Genomic DNA, 12,616 nt, shown 5'->3' on the forward strand with positions numbered 1-12,616 from the left:
AAATGCAACTGATAGCTAGTGACTATCATGTTGCATCATGAATATCTAGATAATCACTTCTCAACCACATGAGACTCATTTTCAGTGGATCCATAATTCTGTTTTCAGGGCCCTGGATCCCAGCTATATGGTTCTATTCTCCTTGCAAGCCTCAAATTCTAATGAATTTGAATTCCTCAATGAGGAAATTCACAGACAATAATTTCTGGTGGAAGTAGCTCCATACAATGCCCAAACAATCCGGAGGCAACTAGTTATAAATTTAACCCTAGGAAACTTGTTTTGAGCTTCATCACTTGCAAGACCTAACCACAGAAACCCAGAGGGTAAATACCAGTTTGGTTCCAATTCCTAAAGACCTTCGGAGCCTCCTTGGTTCCCCAGGACGCTCCCAATGGATCTTCTTCTGTCACCTACCGTGCCTATCTGTCTGTTCACGCCCTCCCCCAGTAGACTTACGAGTTACCCTTCTTCTAACCCCTGAAGGTCAAAAATATATTCATAGAGTAAAAGCATTTCACCACACCCAAAAATGTTTTAAAACTTTGTCATTGGTTTCTTGTTCTGAACAGAGCCCATTCTACATGGTATTATGGCATATATATATACACATATATATGTACACACACATATATATGTACACACACATATATATGTATATATATACATATATGTGTGTGTGTGTGTGTGTGTGTGTGTATATATATATATATATATATATATATATATATATATATATATATATATAGTTCTCAGAAGCTTTCTCTGGTGGAACAAAACTAAATAATCCTCAAGGACAGATTCACACATGCCAGCCTTGAAACTCATTCAGTAGGTCTCAGGTGGGGAATTTTTACAAGTACGCCCAGAATACTAACACAGGTAATTCTTGGAATTCACTTTCAGCCAATCTGAACTAGAAAAAAATAACTTAAGTTTCTTAATTCCATCTGTGGGCAAGGGACAATAATTTGATGGTAAAGTTAAGTGCAAAATGAAAAATGCAACCTAAAGCACCTTACAATAACCAAAGGCATATTCTCTTGGCTTTCAGTTTTCTCCTGAAACTTTCACATCACTTATATCCTGCAGTGATGTGCTTTCCTCTTTACCAGGAATCTGAATCAAATTACCACCTGAACCCACCTCAGAAATTGTTCCACTCAGAACAATACTACACCACACCACAATCCAGTTGCGTAGTCACCCTTCTGCTCTAGTGTCATTTATAGGGCCCATTTTACACGGGCACCAGTCACTGCTTCTCAGACAGGAAATGAGGGCTTTTCAGACAGCCTATGACAGTTTTTGCCAGACCTCTTTCTCACATCCAAGGAACCCAGGCTCAATTTATCTGTCTGAGCTATGACTCTACTTCTACTGCTAACCTTGAGTTGTTAAAGCTCTGACATAGTAACAACAAGCTTTTGGATGGCAGCAGCCTGTGACAGGTAAGAAAATCTTGTGCATTCAAAGTAAGATTAAAAAGCTCAAGGGGTCCTCAAACCTTCCTTCCTGCCTAAGGCTCCCAAAGGTTTCCTTGCTTCTAGAACATATTATTTTCTGTCTTCTGGAGACAAATCCATTTGACATATATTTGTCATCTACAAATCAATGGACATACCCAGCACATTAATAGGATTTTGACCCTTAAGAATTTAGGCTAATTTGGGCAGGAGTCATGATGGATGTTCAGGAAGAAGGGAAGAGAGAGGCTAAGAGGAACTGGCAGAGACATCTCATTACTTAGAAAGAGCAGGGACTGGGATAACTGACCCAATTGTACCAACAAGCTCTGGAGGGTAAGATCCAAAGGGACTAGATCCAGTATTTGAGCATCAGTATCAGCATTTGTTTGAAGGGCACAATGGTGAGAGACCCAAGCAATAGGAGTCATCCTGGCCATATATGTACATTTTAGGATCCCAATAAATATCCGGAGTTAACTATACAATATACTTATGACTTGGTTTGAAGTAAGGCAGTACATTAGGATTCAGAAAGGCAAATTCAAGCAGATAGATAACGATGGCCAGGTAACTATAAAAAAATTCTTCTTTGCTCTGTAAGAATTAGCTCAGGAACTAGCATGGCATGAGCAGGACTAGTAGTCACTTTGTGACATTTGTGCTGTTACTCATCAAGACAAATGAGCCACACTTCTTGATACTTGGACTCTGCTATAAAAATGCAGACTACATCATAAAACACCATCTATACCAGTTGTAGGCTCCACTCCCAGATTTTCCATCATCTATTGTTCACATCACCGTTCCACTCCTAAGGAATCAAGAGGGCCCAGGCTAATGTGCAGGATTTTAACAGTGCCCCACCTTCAACTTAATGGTTGGGTCATGCTCTCCAACTTCACCCTCCATAGGTACCTTTCTTTCCCATCTTTCCTGCCACTCTCCCCTCCATTAATTTTAAGAGAACTATCAAAAGAGGAATATTCAAGCCTAGCACAGTTAATCAACAGGTTGGAGGTGAAAATAAAAATGCTTGTGAAAGTCATATCAATACCTACCAAACGGTAAGTAAAACAAAATCAAACGTATAAGGTCACTCAGGGGAGGAGGGGGAAACTCTTGTTATCATTTGCAGATGAAATTTTTCATGCTTTTGACAAAAAAATAAATAAATAAGTTAATGCAAAAAATAATAAAGTATGATATGGACAGTGTGGGAGCCAACCCAAAGTTGTTTTGTTCAATATAAATAGGCATTAATTTGCATGTGTTTATTACTGCTAATTTTCAAGCACATGGAAGTCAATTAAGAAATTGATAAACCTCTTTCATGAAATGATTGAAGGAGAAAAATATTAACACACCATTAATATACTCACCAGAAAATAGATCTCAGTCGTAATTGTTGAAAGTGAATGTCCATGTTAACACGACCAGATAGAGGCTAATGAAAAAGTTGTCCTTCTTTTCACATCTCAGAAAATGGATGAATCGGAATCTTCATCTGCACTATAACAACAGACACACATTAAAATGTTCCGTTCTTGAAAATAAAAGTAACACGTGTCAAACTCAGAAAAAAAGCTTTCTATTACTTATTCACACAAGCTTCGCAACTTATATTGGATTTGAATAATTAATAGTATATTCATTAAGCACCCTAAAAAGTCAAGTTATTTGATGGGATATCTATCTGTCTATCTCTCTCTCTCTCTCTCTCTCTCTCTCTCTCTCTCTCTCTCTCTATATATATATATATATATATATATATATATATATATATATATATATATATATATCCACACACACACACACACGTACACACACACATTTATATCTATTATCTATGAGATGGCCAACTAATATCTACAAAATTTAAACTGATTGAAGAACATTAGAAGAGATTTGGAGAAAAAAATATCCCTAAATGAAACCTCCATTTTGACCACATTATATGTCAAGAATTGTGGTGAAAGTAAATCATGCCCCTTTGCCTTCAGTAAACAGAGATACTACAACTTTGGCTTTAAATGGAACTAAAGGAACATCCATCTTTCAATCAACCATTCATTCAGCAAAACTTTGTTCAGTGTCTACCAAATATTTGGCACTATGCTAGCTAGTAGAAATTCAAGTGAACTGATGAATGCATCTGCAAGTTGAAAGAGACATTCCAATTCTTTCTATGAGTTGCTCTCCCATTATCAGCTGACCCACTGAGAACTATAAAATAGGAAAGAGCATATGGACATGGTAGAGGAGGAGAGTGAAAATAGGATGTGTAAGTACTGAGACTAAATCCATAGGCAGAGGGCTCAAGGAGCCTTTTACTCCATGAATAGATGATGTGCACTCTGGGATTTATTGAAGGTTTTAAATGTATGTCAGACGTTTTAATGTATGTCTGTTGTTACATTGCAGATGAAGTTTTTAAACTGAGAAGTAATGTAATCACATCTTTGATTTAGAATTTTTGAAGATAGGATGGGGGTCAAGATCAAACCTGGTAGCAAGTGGGTCAATAATGAGCTGTTGCTGTGAACAAGAGAAAAATGCAAGGCAGTTTTGTGCTGGAAATATCCAAGTATGAAAAGATTCCAGTGATATTTAAGAGTTTCCACTGGACTAAGTGACCGAGTGTGTATAAGGGATGAAGAGAGAGAGAAGGAAAGGATGATGTTTCACTTCATCTCTCTGGACCCCAATTTTTTCATCTATAAAACAGATTTATTTTCATGACAGCATTTACAATGCAGGGTTATTGTAGGGATAAAATGAAAACAATGAAAGCAGAATAACTTTGTAAACTGGAAAGCTCTATATAAATGTTTGTTAACAACAACAACAACAAAAAGGTGTTAGAGGAAGAAATTCTTTTCTTTGAATCTCTGTTTCTTCATCTACAACAATGGGATAGTGAGGTTGCTTTCCAGCTCTAACATTCCTTGACTCTTTGACACTTCTTGACAAGGTGGAATAATTCTTCCAATTCCTTGAGATGAGATGGAAAAACAAGCCAGTAACCACCACTACGATTTCAAAGATGATCCTTTAATTCTGCTCCATGCCCTAATGGTAGGCAGTCATTTGTCCACACAAAACATCTTTACTACGCACTTTCTCTCTGTGCCAGGTCTGGACATGAGACTGTGACATGGATTTTAGGATGAGCTGCTTAAGGGCTAAGATGCCTTTGTATTATTACTTAGATACAGTCGATATTCTGCATATCCTAAATAAACTTTCCTCCCTACACCTTGCAAAATGAAAGCCAGCCAGACTTCCTTACAACCCCTCAGATGAATGCCCTATTGCCTTTCCGAGAAGTTCTATCCTCTCTTTCTCTAGATCTCTTTACATCTGTCTTAGTTCCCAATGATGGCACCAGGATCTGTTCCGAAATTAATAAACTTCAACAAAATGTATGAAAAACCAAATTCACTGATCATGTGCTTAAACAGCCATAGTCATAACAGTTGTATTTTGAGTTTGACCAATTAATCCCTCATTGATTTATCCAGAAAGAGTAAATAGAAAAACAAGTTCACTCTAGACTGTGGACTTAACAAAAAAATCATTCTACAGTAATTCAGGACCCATGAATATTCCAGTTGTTTCCCCACTTCCCTTTTCAAATTTAGGCTGATCTTGAACCTCGTAGGACCCTTCTTTGCCCTTGATATAGCTTTTTCTCAAGTTTTTATTTAAGAAAAAAATACACAAAATATTAAATTTGTTTAGTGTTTATCTACAGGGTCAACTACTTGATGCCACTGTGATCAGAGAGAAACAAGTCTTTGTACATTTTTTCTGGCTGAAAATTATAGCTGTCTGCATTCGGATCACTCTTCAAAGCATTAGTTTCACACTTAATTTTATTCAAGTTGAAAAGCACCAAATGTTTTTTTCCATTGCAGCTATTTCTTGGTTACCAGTTGTAGTAAAAAAGGTGCAATCTATAGGGGATGAGAGAAAACTTCTTAGCTTACCTGGAAAAACATGAAAGCAGAGAGTCTTAAAGAAAATTAATTGTCAATCTAACCAACCACCAGGGTAATTTAGAGAAGATGGATGTTTAAAGAAAAATATATATATACGTATGTGTATATATATATATATATGTATGTATATGTATATATGTACATGTATATATAATAATATACATGTACATATATATTTACACACACACACATACCAGGGGTGTGAAAAAAATGTATACAAGTGGACACTTTGGTCAACGTTGCTCAAGCAGTAGTTCGCCACAATCAGAAGCATCTGGACACTGATGGGAACCACTTTGAACACTTCTTGTAATTGCAGAAGTCATACATGACTTGTACTCATCTTTTGTTATCGGTATATATTGAGTATTACAATTTTAATACAGTTTTTTTCTCTCCTTAAAATGTGTACACAGTTTTTGGCACCCTCTGTATGTATCAGAATTGAGGGAAAAGATTATTCTAATCTTGTCCTACTTTTTTTTTTTTTAAGGATAACATCCATTCTATTTTTTTTCCAAGTATAGAGTTCCTTATTGTTTCTAGCTCATTAACTTTCTTCCGTCTCTCCCAGAACAACACATTTCACCACTGTTTTGCATATGGGAGGCATAAACAAAAGCAGGACATTTTAAGGCAGGATCCCATGGGGACTTCAAGAAGTTTGTATTTCCCTGGAAACTCTGAGAATCTTTTGCCCAGCTAAGGAGAACATCTGCTTCCTCTTAACAACTTTAAATACACTTTGATCCTGAGGTCTTTCAATATCACCCACACAACGTATTTGAGGTTTTCCTGAGTAAAATAGGAGAACAGAGTGACATTTAAGTTGGGGGCAAACTGCCACTTTCCAGGAGATATTTAAAGGTTTTGCTCAGGAATCAAAAAGCACAGTGTTTGTGCTGTTTATTCTTGGTTCTTCCTTAGAAACCTCTTTCTGCAATAACACTTAGCATCTATGTCGCATTTTTTAAACATTAAGCAAATTACTCCTCAACCAACCCTTTGTCAGGAAATCAATTAGGTAGAATACAATTTGTAGATGGAAAACCAAGAAATGAGCTGACTCAATTAGAATTCAGATGTACACTCCATGCTTACCATTATCCCTCTCCCCCGACCACCAAGAGTTTCCACGTGTCAGCATGATTTTAGCCAAGATCATCTAGCAGCATTACTTTTTGATAATTCTCCGCTTTAAATTTAAAATGTTCCACCAACTGCATTAGTTTCAGTTCCTTTATGTATTAGTTCACGCCAAAGCACCTACTAAGTGTGGAGTAACCTTTTAGATATTGTAGTTCATTTTAATCAAATTAAATAATAATCTAGCACAGGGGTCAGAAAACTATAGCCCCTGGCCCCTGTTTTTATAAATGAAGTTTATTATTGGAACATAGCCATACCCATTTCTTTAGATGTTGCCTATGGCTGCTTTTGTTCTATAAGAGCAGAATTGAGACTGAAGCTTGACTCAGTAGTTAGGAGAGCTATCATGCGACCTAGCGGCCCCAAATATTTACCATGTGGCCCTTTCCTGAATAAGTTTGCCTTTCGCTGTTGCAGCTCAGCAGTTTCTAAACACCTTGTCTAGCTGCACATGGATCTTCTGAGAACACCGTTAAAGGCACAGATCCTGCATCGAGAGACTCAGTAGGTCAATGGGAGTGGAGGTCAGGAATCGGTATTTTTAAAAACCTCTTTTAGGTGACTGGGTTGTATAATTCCATTTAAGGAATGTTGTTCCAGGTGATATAGTTTTAGGGTATTCAAGAGACAGATTTTTTTTTTTTTTAAATGAGAGGAGTGCCTATGGGTTGAGATTAAGGAAAGGCTTCTTAAAGATGGTAATCATCTGCAAGTTTTGATGATTTGTATTGTTATATAGAAAATCCAGGATTATTCCAGGCAGTAGAGAAAATAGTTATGAGCCAAGATATGGAGATGGGAGGGTACAAAGATGAGTGAAGTGTCCAGCAAGGAAACATCAGATCTAACCAAAGATAGGATGTCACTTAGGATTCATGAAAGAAAGGATTTTATTTGTATGGAGTTGGGGATCAGAGCAATAGATGCCCTTGAAAACATTTTCAATACAAATTAATAGCTCCACATCTGTGAGTGGCAATAGAACTGATCCAGCCAAGCAGTGTATCCAATCTCTCATGAATGATGGATGACATTTGTAAAACTGTGGGTTAAGGTCAGAGGACAGAATTAAATCAGTAGCCACTTCAGAGTTTGAACCTGAAACTTAAACTTCATGAGCAGTGTCCTCAAACTTGAACATGCATCAACGACACAGAGAGGGCTTGTTAAAAATCAGAAAGCCGGGTTTCCCCTCCAGAGTTTCTAATTCTGTAGGTCTGGGGCAGGGCCTAAGAATCTGCATTTCTAACAAATCCCCAAGTGATGCTGATGGTGCTGGTCCTGGGACCACATTTGAAAACCACCACTCTAAGCAAATGAAACAAATGGCTGCAAAAGAGGTGTCACATAGTGTTCCTACCAATAGGCTTTGTCACACTGAAGCCCACTCACTTAATTCTACAGTTGATGAATGGAGCAAACACACTACCATCCTTCAGGTTGGATGGAAATTTTAGAGGTCCTTGCCAGTTTGGATGGAAACCAAGTTGAAATCACAGGATCATAAATAATAATAGAACTAAGAATAGGCCTTGGAGATTATTTAGTTCAACCTTTTATTTTATAGACTAGATGGAGAAACTGAAAATCAGAGAGGTTACATGGTTTAACTGCATCTAGCTCCTAATAGCAACCTAAGGGTTTAATTCTTCAAAAGGAACCTGCATAAAAATGAGTGATATTTTATGTTAAGAAAATAAACTAGGACTTAGTCCATGCCCCCTTAGTTTACTAAATAGCTTACAGATGGCAACAACATATGAACTCTCATTTAGAAATTATACCAAAAATGAAATCTTTATTGAAGGGAGGCCCACATTTGCAGAAAAAGTCAAAAATATATATTAATGAAGATTAGAAATCAACTTCGGGTTTTGAGTAATTGGTCCAAAACATTTTACTGTACATATTACCTCATGCCTTTAAATGGCAAACCATCACATTACTAATATCGATTCTATTTTATTTAGTGCTTGACTGTTTTTGCTGAATTTCAAGTGCAAGGAAATTGGAACTTAATTCAAGTTCAAATCCTAGTCCCTGATTATGGTTAAATGACAACTCAGGTAACAGCTGCAAATGATTGAGAGTGACATCTAAGCAGAGACGCTTTTAGCTACCTCTGGGCTCCCAGGACACTTAGAAATAATTCAGATATGGTTTCTTATCAGCTGTGTATTAGCCTCCTGTAAATATGTGTCCCCGTTCACATAATGAGTTCTGACAGAGTAAAAGCCACCTGGAAACACTGAAGCATTCTTTTTCAAGAGATGGTTTAGCTACTTTTCCCTGAGAGGCAACCAATCAACAATATATTATTTTAGTTTCTTGACATGTGGGATGTGTCAGGCTTTTGTTTCGCCCTGTTTTGTTTACTATTTCCTTTCATTTGTGTGCTGTCTGTGCTCTTCATTTGTCTAAACTGTAAAACAAAAAGGATCAGTTTCCTTGTCCATACTCATGTCATATGTAGATTAAAATGACTTAATCTTTAATGAAGCAGAAAGTGGGTTATAGAAAAGCAATTCCCTTCCAGGCTTTACATGATGGCTCTTGTTCATTTTATTGGGTTCATCAACCAAATGGTTATTTATTCATGTATCTATCCATCATATATCGAACACTACTATGCGGAAGGCATTTTGACAGATGTGGGTTCCCCCCAACATTGTCATTATTGGAAAAGAAGAAGGAGCAAGGAAATACCGCTCCCATACTAGCCACAGTTTGAGTTCAAATTCCCCTTTTGTTCCATCCATCATGGTGTAATTCCTGCACTCTGGGTTGATGAATCATTTCACAATCAAGATTACTCTTCCATCATTTCAAGGTGCTGAAATACAAGATTTAACCATTTCTTTGCTTCAAAACTCGAGGTATTATGAAATATTCTACTCCTCATATGCGAAATACAACGTTCCTCAGCCTGGGCATTTGTGGTGTTCTTTACTCTGGTGTTCTTTCCAAACGTAGCCTAGCCTTGAATGAAGCCTGCATTCCGTCAGGACCGTCCATGCACAAACTCCTGAGCATGGACCGCAGAACCCACCTTGGTGTTTGACTGCTTTCCTTTCATCTAGAATAAATTACACTTCCATAAAGATTATAAATCCTTTGAAGACCAACTTAAAGTGCAACCTCCTCTTGGGCTTAGGGAGCCCTGACACCGCCAGGAAGTCTTTCTCTGCACACCCAGGACACTGATGAATCCACAGCACTCACAGGGCACATCAGCTCCCGCCTTCTACTGTGAATTATTGTTTCGAAATAGGTGTACTATAAGCCCTTTGAGGACAAATATACAACAGGGCTTACATTTCCTTGTACATCTCACCGAGCTTTACTAATTATTAATGGTCAGATTTGCTTGAATGAGATGAGGGCAGTCTCGGGGATGCTTACAATAACGATCACTGAGAGAATATTTATTGGGAATTTTCCCCAACAGAAAAGTATCCATGGAATCAACTACAAAGCAAAAAAATCAAAATTTTAAATTACTATAGGTAGTTACTAAAAGGTTAGCAAAATTTCTGAAGTCATTGCAGTTGCATTTAAAAGGTTCATTGTTGTTTTGTAAGAAGCTTGGAAAAGTAACTGAGCTTCCTGATGTTACATAATGCAGCCTTGCAGTAAATAGGATGTGTTTATTCTTCAAATAACTTTAGAAATCTTCGCTAATTAACTCATTAATCACTTGCTAAACCAGCGAACTGAAAAGAAAGTGTTGCACAAAGTAAAGCAAACGGTTGTGAAAGTAGCAATCCAAAAACTTAACCACATGCTAGAGGGCTGAGGGAGGGGCTGGGCATTTGGCAATACCTCTGAGTGGTTTTCCATTTTTTGTTTGGTTTGGGTATGGAGAGAGTGTATCTGCCTTTGATGCTAGTCAGTGTCTTGCTGAATGTTGCCTATTCTTACAAATACCTCACAATGCCAGCTTTTTACATACTGAATGCTAGGGTTTTTCATTTCATATAGCAGAATGGGAAACAAAGAGAATATTATGGAGTGCCCTGTATGCTGAAGCACCAAAATGTGCTTCAAGAAATGCGTAGGAGGGAGATGGGAGGAGGGAAGGGCAGAAGAGATGATGCAAAAGAGCAATTCCCAGTTTTAGTAAATGAACCAAATCCTAGAATTAGAAAGGAAACCTTCAAAATGGAAGCTAAAAATGTCTGACAACTTTGAATCTAGGATGATGGCAATTTATAAAATTCAGGCTTAGGAAAATCAGCATTCCCCAGTTCCTCGACCTATGTTTGGAAAGGTATCTATTCAGGTGGTTTCTAATCCTTCTGGTGGTGAGATAAACAAACAGGGAGGGTGTCAGCAGTCTCTTGGTAATGCATAGTCCTACCGATTTATTCCCCCTCAAAGCAATTTTAAAATCAATTCAGTATTTCCTGGATATGTTGTCATCACCCCACTCATATCAGAGAGAAGGACCAAGCTGCTTGCTCTGTGTTCATTAAAATTCTGTATAGTACACTATGCAGGAGTCGATGTCTATTTTCAGGACAACCATAAAACAAAGCAATAAATGTTCTTGTCACTGAGGCCAAGGTGAGGAGAGCAGAAAGGAGACTTGTGGGAAGAGGTCCAGGGGTGGGGCAGGGGGAGGGGAAGCATGCAATCTGTTAATGTTTATCAAATTCTAGTAACAAAATTAAGTGTCAGCCATATAGAGATAATAAAGCATCCAAAACACTGACATGATTCAAGAGTGCTCCGAGAACTCTAATCGGAGAGAGACCAACCAGGACAGTAGTGACAGTCAATGCAATCTGGGGCCAACCACTTGACACCAAGGAAATTGAAAACACCATTCTCAGATCTTCTTTTACTATTGTCATTAAGTAGTTTTATCCTTATGACCCATTTATAAGGGAAAGTATCTGTGACCCATCTTGGTACCATTTGCATAAACATGGAAACCTAGTTCTTTCAGATGTATATAGTGTGTATACATATACATTTATATACACACATATATGTATGGGTATGCACCTGTCAACAGGACCCCGAGTCATGACAGCCATTGGATGGCTCTGAGGTACGGCTCTGCCATGACCCTGGATCTGAGGATTGCATTCAGCTCTGCTTTAATGGGAGAGGCAGGGTGGCTACAGAGAGCATTAGTCTTTTAGAGAGCTAAGGGAGCAGTTGCCATCTTTCCCCAATGTAAGATGCATTTTTTGTGCAATTGTGTCATTCAGCGAGGCTCACAGAGGCCCCATGGCTCGTCCTCCAGCTGAGGAAGCAAACCTTGCAAAAGAGAGGCTCTTCTGTGGGTACAGACACTGCTCTCAGAACACTCAGAGAAATTCACGGGCCGTGGTTTCTTCAGCCCCACCTGACGCATGGAAGCAGCTGCCCACTAAGAAAAATGACCTCAAATTCAGAACAGGACAATCACTTCGTTTTGGAGCATTCCGTATCAAGTATTCTTTCTACCCAGACAATAGACAAACCCCACTTCAAATGTTATTTTAAAATTGTCATTGAGGTGTCTGACGTTTTCTTCTTCTTTTAGCCACTATTTATACACACACACACACACACACACACACACACACACACACAGTGAGACCATGCATATGGTAAGAAACAAGACTCTCATTCTAAGAAGGGCAAGCTGGTCTTTCAGAGTTCATTAGAAACACACCCCAGCATAAATACTCAGGCTCTCATCTCTTTAGAATGGGACTCCATGTTCAAATTGCCTGATGACCCAGCTTCCCCATCCCGCTGGGTCAAGGAGAAAGGAAGATGGGCAGAATTCTTCCAGGAGGGATTGGCACTGTGCCTACTTGGCACGAAACGGAACCAGCTGCCTCTCTGCCCACGTCCTCTATTTTCAGAGACAGCCTGCTTCCAGTTCTCTGCTGGAAGTTGTGGCCTGGCCCAGAGCAGCCAGGAGGAGGGGACCTCCTACGCTGTTGGAGTGTTTGGAAGTGGGAAGTCCACCACTAGAATTCATGCCCCAAAGTGACC

The 12,616-nt window shown here is 38.5% G+C and overlaps 1 long non-coding RNA gene across 5 annotated transcripts in view; it reads right to left on the minus strand.

Moving 5' to 3' along the window:
- Nucleotides 1-12,616, minus strand: part of LOC308488816 — a 375,646-nt gene that overhangs the window by 301,235 nt on the left and 61,795 nt on the right. For all 5 annotated transcript variants that reach the window (XR_013991971.1, XR_013991972.1, XR_013991973.1 and 2 more), the window contains one exon: nucleotides 2,849-2,978. This is a non-coding gene — a long non-coding RNA (uncharacterized lncRNA). The remainder of the gene's footprint in view (nucleotides 1-2,848; nucleotides 2,979-12,616) is intronic.

Source organism: Rhinolophus hipposideros (assembly GCF_964194185.1).
Source record: "Rhinolophus hipposideros genome assembly, chromosome: 2".
Taxonomy (NCBI): domain Eukaryota; kingdom Metazoa; phylum Chordata; class Mammalia; order Chiroptera; family Rhinolophidae; genus Rhinolophus; species Rhinolophus hipposideros.